Consider the following 12,006-nt stretch of genomic DNA (forward strand, 5'->3'; position numbering starts at 1 on the left):
GTTGAAGATTGATAGGGATTGATGAAGAAGATTTTGGGAGCCATGAGTTACTACCAAATGTATCTTGCCGAAGTATTGCAGTCGGTTGGAGCCTCAAAAAAACAAGGTTGGTGCCTTGGAGGATAACATTGGGGCCCTAGAGGATTCGTGTCCTCAAGAAACCAGGTCGGATCCTGTACCAAAGAAGGGTTGGTGCCCTAGAGGTTAGAGCCTCTAAACACAAGGTCAATGCCTTGAGAAGATAAGGTCAATGCCCTAGAGGTCGGAGCCTCACAAAAGACCAAGATGGTGCTTTGCAACAGGTTGTAGCTTGGGAGATTGAAGATCGATGTCTTCATCAAGGGTTGGAGTACTATATACATTGTACTTGTTTCATTGTAAATATTATATTAATAAAAACATTTATTCCTATTGTTCATTTTATGTTCTAAATATAAGTGATCTAACTGGTAAAAGTAACAATTGAAAAGGAACATTGATTCACCCCCCCTCTCAGTATTTCCAACAGTTCCAATCATAAAGGGGTTGAAAACCTCTAGATCTAAAACTATGTCCAATAATGAGAAAAACCTTGTAGAGAGAAACCCTAACAATAATGTATAAGAATTGCTAATGATTATTAAAAGGATAAGTTTTGGGCATACAGATCAAGTGGAATATCAACGTGGTATGATTTATCTTTGTCTAAAGGATCAAGTACCCTCCATGATCCAAAGTCATCTTTGAAAAGTGTGAATGCAATCAAGTTATAAATAGATCAAGCTCCATTTTAGAGTGAAGTATGAACCTATGTAGAACAAGGACAAGTCCAATGACATAGCACTCAAGGAATCTAAACTAGGACATCTCTCTTGTATCTTTCTAAGGTTCATCTCTAAGGGTTGTAATCATAGTGATTCATATCCTAGTTTGAAGATCAAAGGTTCGAGGTACTTTTGTTGGAGGAAGACAATATACATCAATTGAAGAAAGTCGAGCTATCTTTGTTGCAAGGGATTGGATCTATGTCAAGCTTATGATAAAAGAACTTTAAGGACAGATAGGTAAAGTTGAAAGGGTATTTATAATCCTTTGTTTTTCATGTTTCAAAACTAGACATATATCTAAATTTCTCTTGCAAATAATTATCTTAGAGATTTTCAACCTTAGATATCTATGTCAATCATTTTGCATGGAGTACTAAATCTCTAGGAGATCAAATTTAGAGTAAGATAACATATTGTATAAGAAGTCGTGTCCAAGTCTTGAGGAAAAAGACATATTTGATATGTTAGGTGTTTCTCTCATAAAGCACTAAATGAATACTAAGTTCTAAAATCAAGGTTAGATAACCAGTGAATGAAACATCAATGAACTCCATCTCATATATAGAAAGCTTGTCAATAGAATTTCTAGGGTTTTGTAACTGACACATTAGTATACATATATAATTTGCAATTTGAAAGTTGACAGGTCTTGAAGACTTTGAATATTGAAGCATCTAGAGTTTGCAAACCCTAGAAAAAGTTTGAACTAAGAAAACCCTAGGGACAAAACCCTAGGACTAACCATTTCCGTTGAAAGAAGAATCCCTATCTCTTGAGAATAACATAAATGACATCGTGTTGATGTGAGGACTATGATGATATAAAAAGTACAAGATTAAGATGGAGATAATTATCTTCTCAAAAGATAAGTACTCTACATCCCCTTTCTTCTATTACTACTATTTCTATTGTCTTTATCTTTGGATTGTCTTTTCTATATACAATTTGCTTAATTGTATTTGTTCTTCCATAACCTCCTAATAAAGTTTGCAGGTCAATGATAAGAGATTCCTAGGCTTTGACAACATTAGAAAGAAGTGGAAGACAATAGAAAAGCATGAGAACTTTCTTGAATCATGGAAGAACGTGAATTCAAAAAGAAGAGAGTAGTTTGAAGTATGCTTGAGAGAAGTAAAACTCAAATGACAACATGGAAGCAATAATATTACCCCAGTAAGAGGGAGAAGATCATATTAAGTTGATTGCCTTAGTTAGAAGAGTTACCCCAGATTCTGAAGAAGCCTCATGATTAAAGAAGACCTTGTACTTTGGGATTCATGAGCCAAAGGAGGAAATATTGACTTCAGAGGGACTTGGAAGAAGAATTTGACATGAAGGATCTTACAACTTGGGACTTGAAAATACATCAATTGGGTTAGTAGTGCTGATGACAAGTAGAGATACCACTGATGGTTGGTATATGGTATGGTTTGTTGGAAGAACATGAAGTAGGATTATGTTGCACTGTTGAGGCAAAAAATATGGCAGTTTAGCTATGAAGTAGTTCGACGCCATAAAATGTTTGATGGAATATTTGATGACGCAATGGATTTGATCGTGATAATATATAAATATTGTCATAGAACTTGGATTTTCATGGAAGGTCAAAGCAGCGTATGATTTGTGACATGATGCAAATTGAAGCTGTGAAGCTATAATATATCTCCATTGACGAATAGATAGCCAATAAGTTGACGAAGTCCCTTCCTAATGGAAAGGATGAGTATTTTTTAGACAAGCTTGGGCTTGTGTATATCTCCTCCCTGTTTGAGAGGGAGCGAGGATTGACACTTTTTTCTCCATGTGTCATGTAATATGGCCAAGAATAATAGTGGTAAGTCTAGTACATGAACAAATATAGGGAGAATGGTGGATTGGATAAACATCAGGGACCAACATTCTTCAGATCTATACTAAGACCATGACTAACAATCGTAAGTCAATTACATTAATCTAATATAAGAATGGTCTAGGGACTTGTTGACCTAGATTGTCATTGATGTCAATATAGCAATATTCTAGGATACTAAATGATGATATGAAGTTAAGGAGAAGCAGAGTAGATCCATGAATAAACAGGAGCAAGAAGCTAAGGAAAAAGGCCATCAGGGAAGCTAAGCCATGAGTAAGAGTCTGTTAAAAAAGGAGTTAACAAAGGAGGCATATCAAAGCTATTGCTTATGCTTAAGAGTAGTGCAGAGTATCAGAGGAGTTAACTCATCAGAGGAGTATTGTAGAATATCAGAGTAAGAGAGGCATATCAGAAAAGATATCAGAAGCCATCAAGGTGAATGTATCAAAGAAGTTAATTGAAAGACATTGCAAAGCCAAAGGAAGACCTATTGGAGCAAGAGGAGCCATATCGGGAGTATCGCATGTATTATATGCCCAAGAAGTCCTGCAAAGAGGAAGAAGTCATCAAAAGAGAAGGAACAAAGAGGAACACACATCAGGAGGAGAAGCCAGTGGAAGAGCAGTTAACAGAGGAACCATATCATGAGATATTAGAGGAATATCAGAGAAGAGCTATTGGAGCAGTGTATCAGAAGCCATAGGAGCGACAAGCCAAGAGCAGATAAGAGCGGAGCAGTATATATATATATATATATATATATATATATATATATATATATATATATATATATATCAGAGAAATCACATCGGCGGTTCTATTAAGTACCACAGGAAAAAACTAAAAAAATGAATCAAAGTGAGGAGACAGATGAAGATTGAACGCACAGGAACTGTTGGATCTTGGAGATCAACAGACGAGATTGTTTGTAATGAGCGGCAAGGATTAAGTCGCGTAGCATAAAGTCAAAGAAATGAACGACGAAGACTAATTTAATTATTAGCGGATGAGGAAATCGGAGGAGCCGTTGCATCCATCGATGGTAGAAGATCTATGGTCATTGGGCGCTAAATAGCTTGGGCGTTAATCAAAGAGAAAGGCGGGTTTATAAGCGGAAATGGTTTATCGGGTTGAGAATAAGCAGTAAGTGGTAATAGGAGGGAGTCACCCAATTCCATTAAGCAATTGACACGTTGCACGTCAAAGGAGAGAGGAAACCACTTTATCGGGCGGGTAATCGTTGTACATGTAGCTCACCCGATATCATTGTCAAGTGTTGGATCAAATGCAGTTTTGATCTACGGTGCAGGATCACTGAGCAGCTTTGCTGGTCGGGTGTAATATCAACCGTCGGATGGGATGGTAAGATCTACGGTGGAGGATTGATTCGAAAAAGGAAAACATCAGAAAATGTGCAGAGGTTGTAAAAAGGCGGAAAAGGTAAGTTACGGATGATTATTGTGTATTTCTATTATATAAACATTATAATAGAAAAAGCGTGAATATAAGGATTTTATGTGGTTAAATTCTATATAACCAATGTTATAGAGTGGGGAGGTCATATATATATATATATATATATATATATATATATATATATATATATATATATATATAGATATATATGCAGCTAAGGGTTAAGTCGCAAGGACTCCTATTATATTTCACCCTAATGGTATATCGTGTCCGCCGTATTGGGAGTTATGTATCGTAGCGTTTAAAGCCTTGTCACGTTAAAAATGCGATAGCAATATGTATGCGGACCCGACTACACCATTGCAATATGATTTATTATATTATCGCATCCTCCATATCGCAAGACTCTTGAAAAAGCCTTGCCACATTGAAAGTGCCGATTGTGATAATACACGGACCCGAATAGGTTATAGCAAAGAGCAGAAGAGTATATAATATATAGATGCAATATACATGTGGACCCGTTGCACCATTATAAACTTCCTTATTGTTATATCGCATCCACCTATCAGAACTCTCATAGCGCAAGTTATAAAGGGCTGTCACCCCTGAACCACCGATTGCGATATGTATGCGGACCTGCTGCAACATTATAATATGACCTATTGAAATATCGCATACGTTGAATTGCAATGTTCAAAAGAATTGACACCGCCAGACTACCGATTGCGATATATATTATGGACCTGAATGCACCATTTAACATGACTAAATGTAATATTGCATCCGCTGTATCACTAGTCTCTAAGGGATGTTAAACAACCGATTGTGATTGCGATTGTGACGTGGCATGTGGGACCTCCCTGTTGGTACAGTCTCTCTATTGAAATCCTTTATAAATAATGAAGTCTAATGTATGAATATTATTAAAGGAAAAAGGACCTCTCTGATATTTTTTAATAAGCAACATTTCTTTGTATTTTGGCCTCTCTTCCTCCTAAATGTGTCCTGTGAGTATTGGAACACTCCAATAGACAGAGGAAGCCATGTATCGGGAAGCCGAAGTGTCAAGCGAGCATAGATGGTCGAGCGAGTGCAGAGGAAGCTAAAGTTACTGAAGGAGGGAATCCAGAAGGTCGAGCGAGCGTTGAGGAAGCTGAAGCTCAAGCGATCGAAAGGGAAGCCAAAGGTCAAGCATGTCAAGATAAAAAAAATAGAGAATTGTCTTTATGCAGTTGTTGTTGGTGAACTGGAAGAAAGGAAGAAGCGGTAGGTCCAACAGGATAAGAGGAAGCCGAAGGTCCAACAGGACAGGAGGACGCCGAAGGTCCAGCAGGATAGGAGGAAGCCAAAGGAGGAGCAACTCAGTTGATTGGATTCACCTTTGAAAAGCTCAGACCAGTGTTGGGTTAATCAGGTACATAACGCAACCTGAAGAACAATTCTGTGAAGGGATAAATAAAGTTTCATCTAACATAGCTTGAAGGGAACATTTACCAGCACCCGCATTGAAGTGTATGTGAATTTGTTTTCTGGGAAGTTAGAGATAGCCAAAACAGTGAGAAGCAGTCATGCCTGAAGCGTTTACAGTGACAGTAAGAACAGAGGCCTGAAACTGAGAATTGATTCTTGTGCAGAGCTTAGTGCAGTTAATTGTAGACACACTAAAGTTGTGTGGAGACATTATTTGAGATTATGATGGCTATTTGATATCATCATGAGATAACGTTTTGCAGACTCTGTGTGGATAGTATGAAGAGTTGTAAAGACTCCTTCATATGAAGATTGGTTGTTGTTGATGCTGTAGCATGGAGACTACAATGAAGTTGTAAATTGGCAGAGCGTTGGAGCCCTTGGGGTTGGTGCCTCAGAAGTTGGAAGGATTCTTGTCCTTGGAGTTGGTGCTCCTAAGTCCAAGGTTGGTGCCTTGACAAAACAGAGTTGGTGCTCTGGAGGTTGGAGCCTCACAAAAGTCCAAGTTGGTGCTTGGAAACAGATTGGAACCACATATACATTGTATCTATTTTATTGCAAATATTATATTAATAAAAGCATTTATTCTCTTGTGTTCTGAATATAAATGTTTTGACTGGTAAAATAACAATTGAAAAGAAATATTGATTCACCCCCCCCTCAGTATTTCCAATAGGACCAATATTTCCTTGTGTAAAGTATTGTGACAATGGATTAGGAAATGGTCATATGAGGACATACTTTGGTGAACCTGCGTGGACTATGTGCCTCAGAGAGGTAGTGGTGTCTTTTGAATGCCTCCCAACATTGTGTTTTGATCTACTGGAAAGATATAGTGTACTTGTCAAGGCCTTGGTAATTTGACAATGTTGGTTATGATGATGTTATACTCATTGATGTTTATCAATCTAGATCCTTTCTTATAGAAGTCTTCAACATGAGGACATTTTGATGAGTCATTATGAATATCTCCCTAGTTAAGAGGGAGGGTTGAAATTGTAACTAGGATCGGTCTTCATAATTATCATTATACTTATATCAATATGTATTTTATATAATAAGAAAAACAAGGAAAAGATATTATTATTTTCTAGCATGTTCTTCATGTTTTGTTTTGGTCAAATGAAAATGTAAAAGGGCATGTTCTTCGTGACCCTTGTAAAAGAATAAAAAAATGATTTTTTCACAGTGTCATTTGTCGCTCCAATTTGCTAAGCCCTCCAGAAGATATGTCGGCCTGCCCAAAGGATGTGTCCCTTCACATGAAGGAACAACTATATATTGACATCTACAGTCCATAACTTGGAAAGCAGTTCATTGGTATCTTGTGGAAGAATAATTTGGGTATTTGAGGTACAATCTTTTGTGACTATATGAATTATTTGAGGCAATATACTTCAGTGTATACAAGGTACTTGAGGCAATGTTATTTCAATAAATCCGAGCTACCTGAGGATGTGTTATCTTTGAGGAATGTGAGCTATTTTGAGGCACTATTTCTATTGTGATTATTGAGCTATCTGAAGTACTCCATTTATGTGGAGGTGGCATCTTGTGATACAACTTATTGAATATTTTGGTGACGTAAGTGTCGTAGAGTCTGAGCTATTGATGGAGGGATAACTTGACACTTGGATAATTGGTCTAATGATTAGTTCGTTCATGACTTGGATTTCTCTTGTTGAAAAAGATTCTATAAGGAAAGGATTGTTTGGATTTTCCCTAGCCTCTCGCCTAACTTCTAGTGTCTCTTGTCTTTTTGTGCATTGTACTTGTATAATTGCTTGTTGATTTAATAAATGAAGTAAATGATAAATGAACAACATATATATAATCAGTCACAAGTAATTATCATGCTCACAAATTCAATCATCCATTCAAATTTCAACAATTTGAAGTTAGTAGTTTGGAACAAGTAGCAAAAAATGGCAAAGGGTGCGGGGGAGTACTAGTTTTAGTGAAAAAAAAAGAAGGTTGTCACATTTAGTTAGTGAAAGAAGATACAAATAAACAATATATATGGTTCAAAATATCAGAGAATGAGAATCATATAAGAATTGAAACATGCTATTTTTCCCCTCAAGTCTAAAAATACTACAAAAATAAGGGTTAGATGACAAGGATCCATATGCAGCTTTAAAGAAAAATATTTTTGCATATTCTTTGCAGGGAGAAGTTATTATAGTGGGGGATTTCAATGCTAGAACAAAAAATCAACAAGCTGGTATTCTTTGTTGCAAAGAGGATCACAATCCTATTTGGCTCATTGAAAAAGAAAATCCTCAATGATTGAGTTGTTCAGAAGACGAAAAAGTTAGCAATCATTTTGGGGAGGAGTTGCTTACGCCGTGTGGTGCTTTCAACTTAATTATTTGCAATGGTTTAGATAAATGGGAAAGTTATAGGAATTTCACTTGCAATACATACAATGGGGAAAGTGTTGTTGACTATGTGATTTGTTCACAAAACTTAATAGAAAGGATAAACGAAGTTAATATTGGGGGGAATATTTGGGAAAGGAAACATAGGAGGAAAACCCAATGTTCTCGACTATCACTTTCAAGGGGAAAAATTCTTCTAACACAAGAAAATTGTAACAACTTCAAGGCAATGCTAGAGAGGTCAATTAAGAAAGAGAAAACTTATTCTCAAAGCCTCAATAGTCATTAGTTAACAAATATAATTCAAGGAGCACTTGAGAAGCGCAAAAGAGAAAAAAATACAAAATCAAAGTCAAATTGTTTTCTGTCAAATGCTTGGTTTGATGAGGAATGAAAAATGGCAAGGAGAACCTTGAAGAAGGCAAGCAAGGAAAAGATGAATGTAAAGATGTACAAGCATATTTTAAAAAGGAAAAAAGATGGATTCATGCAAACAAGGCGAGAAGAGTTATATATCTAGGAAAGAATAACCAAAACTTTTTTGGAAGGAACTTCAACCAACGAAGGAGAAAACTGAAAATAATATTGCAGCCAATCAACGATTTGACTATGCAAGACAACTTTATGAGAAAGAATCAAAGGTTGATCCCCCCCCAAGATCAACAAAACTACAAATATTTTCATGTTTCAGGAGGTGGAGATTGGTATTAAGAGGTTAAGAATAGGAAAAGTAGAGGACTTGGTTGAACTTCTAGTAAAATATATAAAATGGGAAATCTAAACTCTTGCGCTTCACACATGAAAATATTCAAAAAAATCATTCAACAAGGATTCCCAAGAGACTCGACAACTACCCTAGCAATACACCTTTTTAAAAGTGGAGACATTTATTATCCTTCCAATTATAGAACCATTATGATCAATTCTTTGTTTGTAAATATTTTCAAGAACATGGTCGAAAATAGAATCATTACATGGGCAAAAGTAAAAGAAAATATGGAAAAAGGGCAAGTAGGTTTTAGGAAACACATTATACGATGGATCATGGTATCATGTTGAGACACATTATTGAAAAGGTTTGGAGGACAAAGAAGAAGTATTTTGTTGCTTTGTTGACTTCAAAAATGCATTTGACACGGTCCCTAGAGATAAGTTGTGGTGTAGAATAGAATAACTTGAAATTCCTTTGCATTATAGAGTCGGTTTCCATAGGCTCTATGAAGAGGTGAAAGTAAAAATTGGATTATATATATTGACAAGTTGGAAGAGTGGTTAAATCTACAAGGTGAAGATGTTGTCTGTTTGGCGGAGTTTGTGATAAGGCTTATTTTATATGTTGATCACCTTGTGTTGATTTCTAAATTAGTCCATGGATTACAAATGCACCTGCATGCCTTGAGAATTTTTGTAGAACAATGGGATGCAAGTCAATATCACCAAGACCAAAATAATGATTTTCTCTAATAAAAGAAAGAAGTGCCAACATACACCCTTATTTGAAGGAAATACCCTTGAAGAAGTAAATAAGTACAAGCACCTCGAGATTGACTTCAACAATAAGCTTAATTGGGAGGATTATAGAAATAAGAGAATTTTAGGAGGGTGGAAAACATTATATGCTCTTTTAAATTAGATGTAGAGAAGCAAAGCTATGAGATTGGAAAATGACTAAAGTGCTTTTTGGGCTCCTAGTTCATCTAGTGATGCTTTATGGGTGTGAATTGTGGGTTAGTAGCACCCCCATTTCAAAATGGAAACAAAATGAGAAAATATAAAAATGTTCAATCATGAGAAATTTCAAAATAAAATGTTCGGTTCCTTCTCAGATAATGTTGGGTGAAACAAGGTCAACTCTCATCGAAGCAAATGGAAATTTGTAGATGGTCTAAAGTTGTATTCAACAAAGGCATGAGTGAAAGAAAGAAAACATGGATGAGACAAAACAACAAACGGATGCATAAATGGAATATCTATCTCAATGCTTGTCCAAGAAATATAAAGGAGTTAAAGAATTATGTTATGGAGAAGTTGCACAAGCATATATGGGGAAAAGAGTTGGGTAGAAAGAAGAAGTACTATGCTGAGAAATTCAACTTTACTTGTGATCTCCAACAAAAAGAGTATCTTGGAGCTAACATTCTGTGGAGAGCAAAGATTCTTATTGCTCAATTAAGAACTAACTCACATAAACTTCGATGTGAAATGAGGTGATGGAAAAGATCTAAAGAAACTTGGGAGGAACAAGTGTGTATTTTTTGCATTTCCATAGTAATGAAAAAAAAAACATTTCATTTTAGAATGTGATGCTTTCAGCGACATCAAGGACAATTATGGAAATATGTTAGCAATGGTTTCTTGGAATTAGGGGATTCTTTGAAAGATGGGCCAACTCATAATCAATTTGAATAAAAAATGACTGAATTGCAAAAATTGAAAAACATAGAAACTAATGGTCCCATATACTACTTTTAATTTGGTGAACTTTAAAATCTCATTCATTCATTCACAAGTAACCTTAGGAAGTAGTCTATTAATTGAATTAGCTATAAATATTATAATGTGTCATAATATCTACTCAAGTATTATCCCCCAAGTATGGGTTTTGAGAACGTGTTCTACAACTCACTTCCAGATCTGGTTCTGTACTTGTGGTGTGGGGCTAGAATATTGAACTCGAATAAGTAGATTTGGCACAAGAAATATAAATACTCGAAGAAATTTTATGCGATGCGATGAAGGAATTGTACACTATAAGTTTGTATTGCATCAAGATTTCTTATTGCGGACTAAACCAGTAGAATGAGTCGTTGCATAGGACTAAACTCTAGGCTATAAGGGTTATGTGTGATGCGACAAGAGAAGGTAGTGACCAAGGCAAATTCGTTGGTCCATGGCATGCTAATGCTTGGCGTCGCTAGGCTCCACCATAAAAGTGAGAGTATAAAATCCAAAATGGCCCACTAATGCTTGGCCTGGCTAGGCTCCACCATAAAAGTGAGATTATAAAATCCAAAAGGAAACGAGGGATTTAATTTTATGTGCAATAAATACCACGCAGCCCATAGGAATCTGGGAAAATCTTGGTCATATAAGATTGCTTTTGTAGCCCCAACTATGGTTTTGTTTTTCTACTCCGCTACACCATTATGCTGTGGATTATACAAAGTTGTCCACTCTCTTTTGATGCCTTCCTTCGCACAAAAATCTGCAAAGTCTTTATCAATATACTCTCCACCATTATCTGAGCGAAGTACCTTGATATTCTTCCCTATTGCATTCTCTACAAGAGCCTTAAACTCTTTGAAATGATCAAAGACCTCATCCTTGGTCCTCAAGAAGTAGATCCATGTTTTTCTAGAATGGTCATCAATAAAGATGACGAAGTATTCAGGACCACTGAGAGCTATAGTGGACATCAGGCCACAAATATCCGAGTGTATAAGTCCTAACACGCCATCTGCTCTGCTGTCACTTCTTGGAAATGTTCCTTTAACATATTTCCCAAGTACACAACCTCTGCACACATCATCATGTTTTGTGCCAAGTTCTAGAACCCCTGTTATTGTTTCCCTGAGCATCTTGAGTGATCAATGGTGTAAATGTCCCATTCTCCTATGCCATAACTCATTCAGTTCCTTCCCACTACTATCGTCACTGCCTATTAGTGCCATTGGAGAGTCGAGTTGCACTCTGTACAATTTGTTACTTCGAACTCCAATACGTCTTACCTTCTTCCAGCTTGAGTGTTTGACAAACACTTACTTCCCTATGAAGTGGATATCATATCCCTTATCCTGTAACTGGGATATTGAAATTAGGTTCATACCTAATCCTGGCACATGCAATACATATATAGTGTTGGTGTTTTCTCTTGACTCCCTATGAAAATCAATGGTACTTCTCCCTACTGGATTACACTTAGTTCTATTTCCCATCGTAATTTGGAAGTCCATCTTCTCCTCCTTGTATCTAGAGAAATATACCCTAACCCCTGTCATATGAGTTGATGCTTCATTGTCTATATACTAGACAACTTGTGAAGCTGATTGTGATAAGCAAGCAAATTCGTCCTCTAACT

Source organism: Pinus tabuliformis, chromosome 1_1 (assembly GCF_031772625.1).
Source record: "Pinus tabuliformis cultivar Carrire ecotype Pingquan chromosome 1_1, CPIR1, whole genome shotgun sequence".
Lineage (NCBI taxonomy): Eukaryota > Viridiplantae > Streptophyta > Pinopsida > Pinales > Pinaceae > Pinus > Pinus tabuliformis.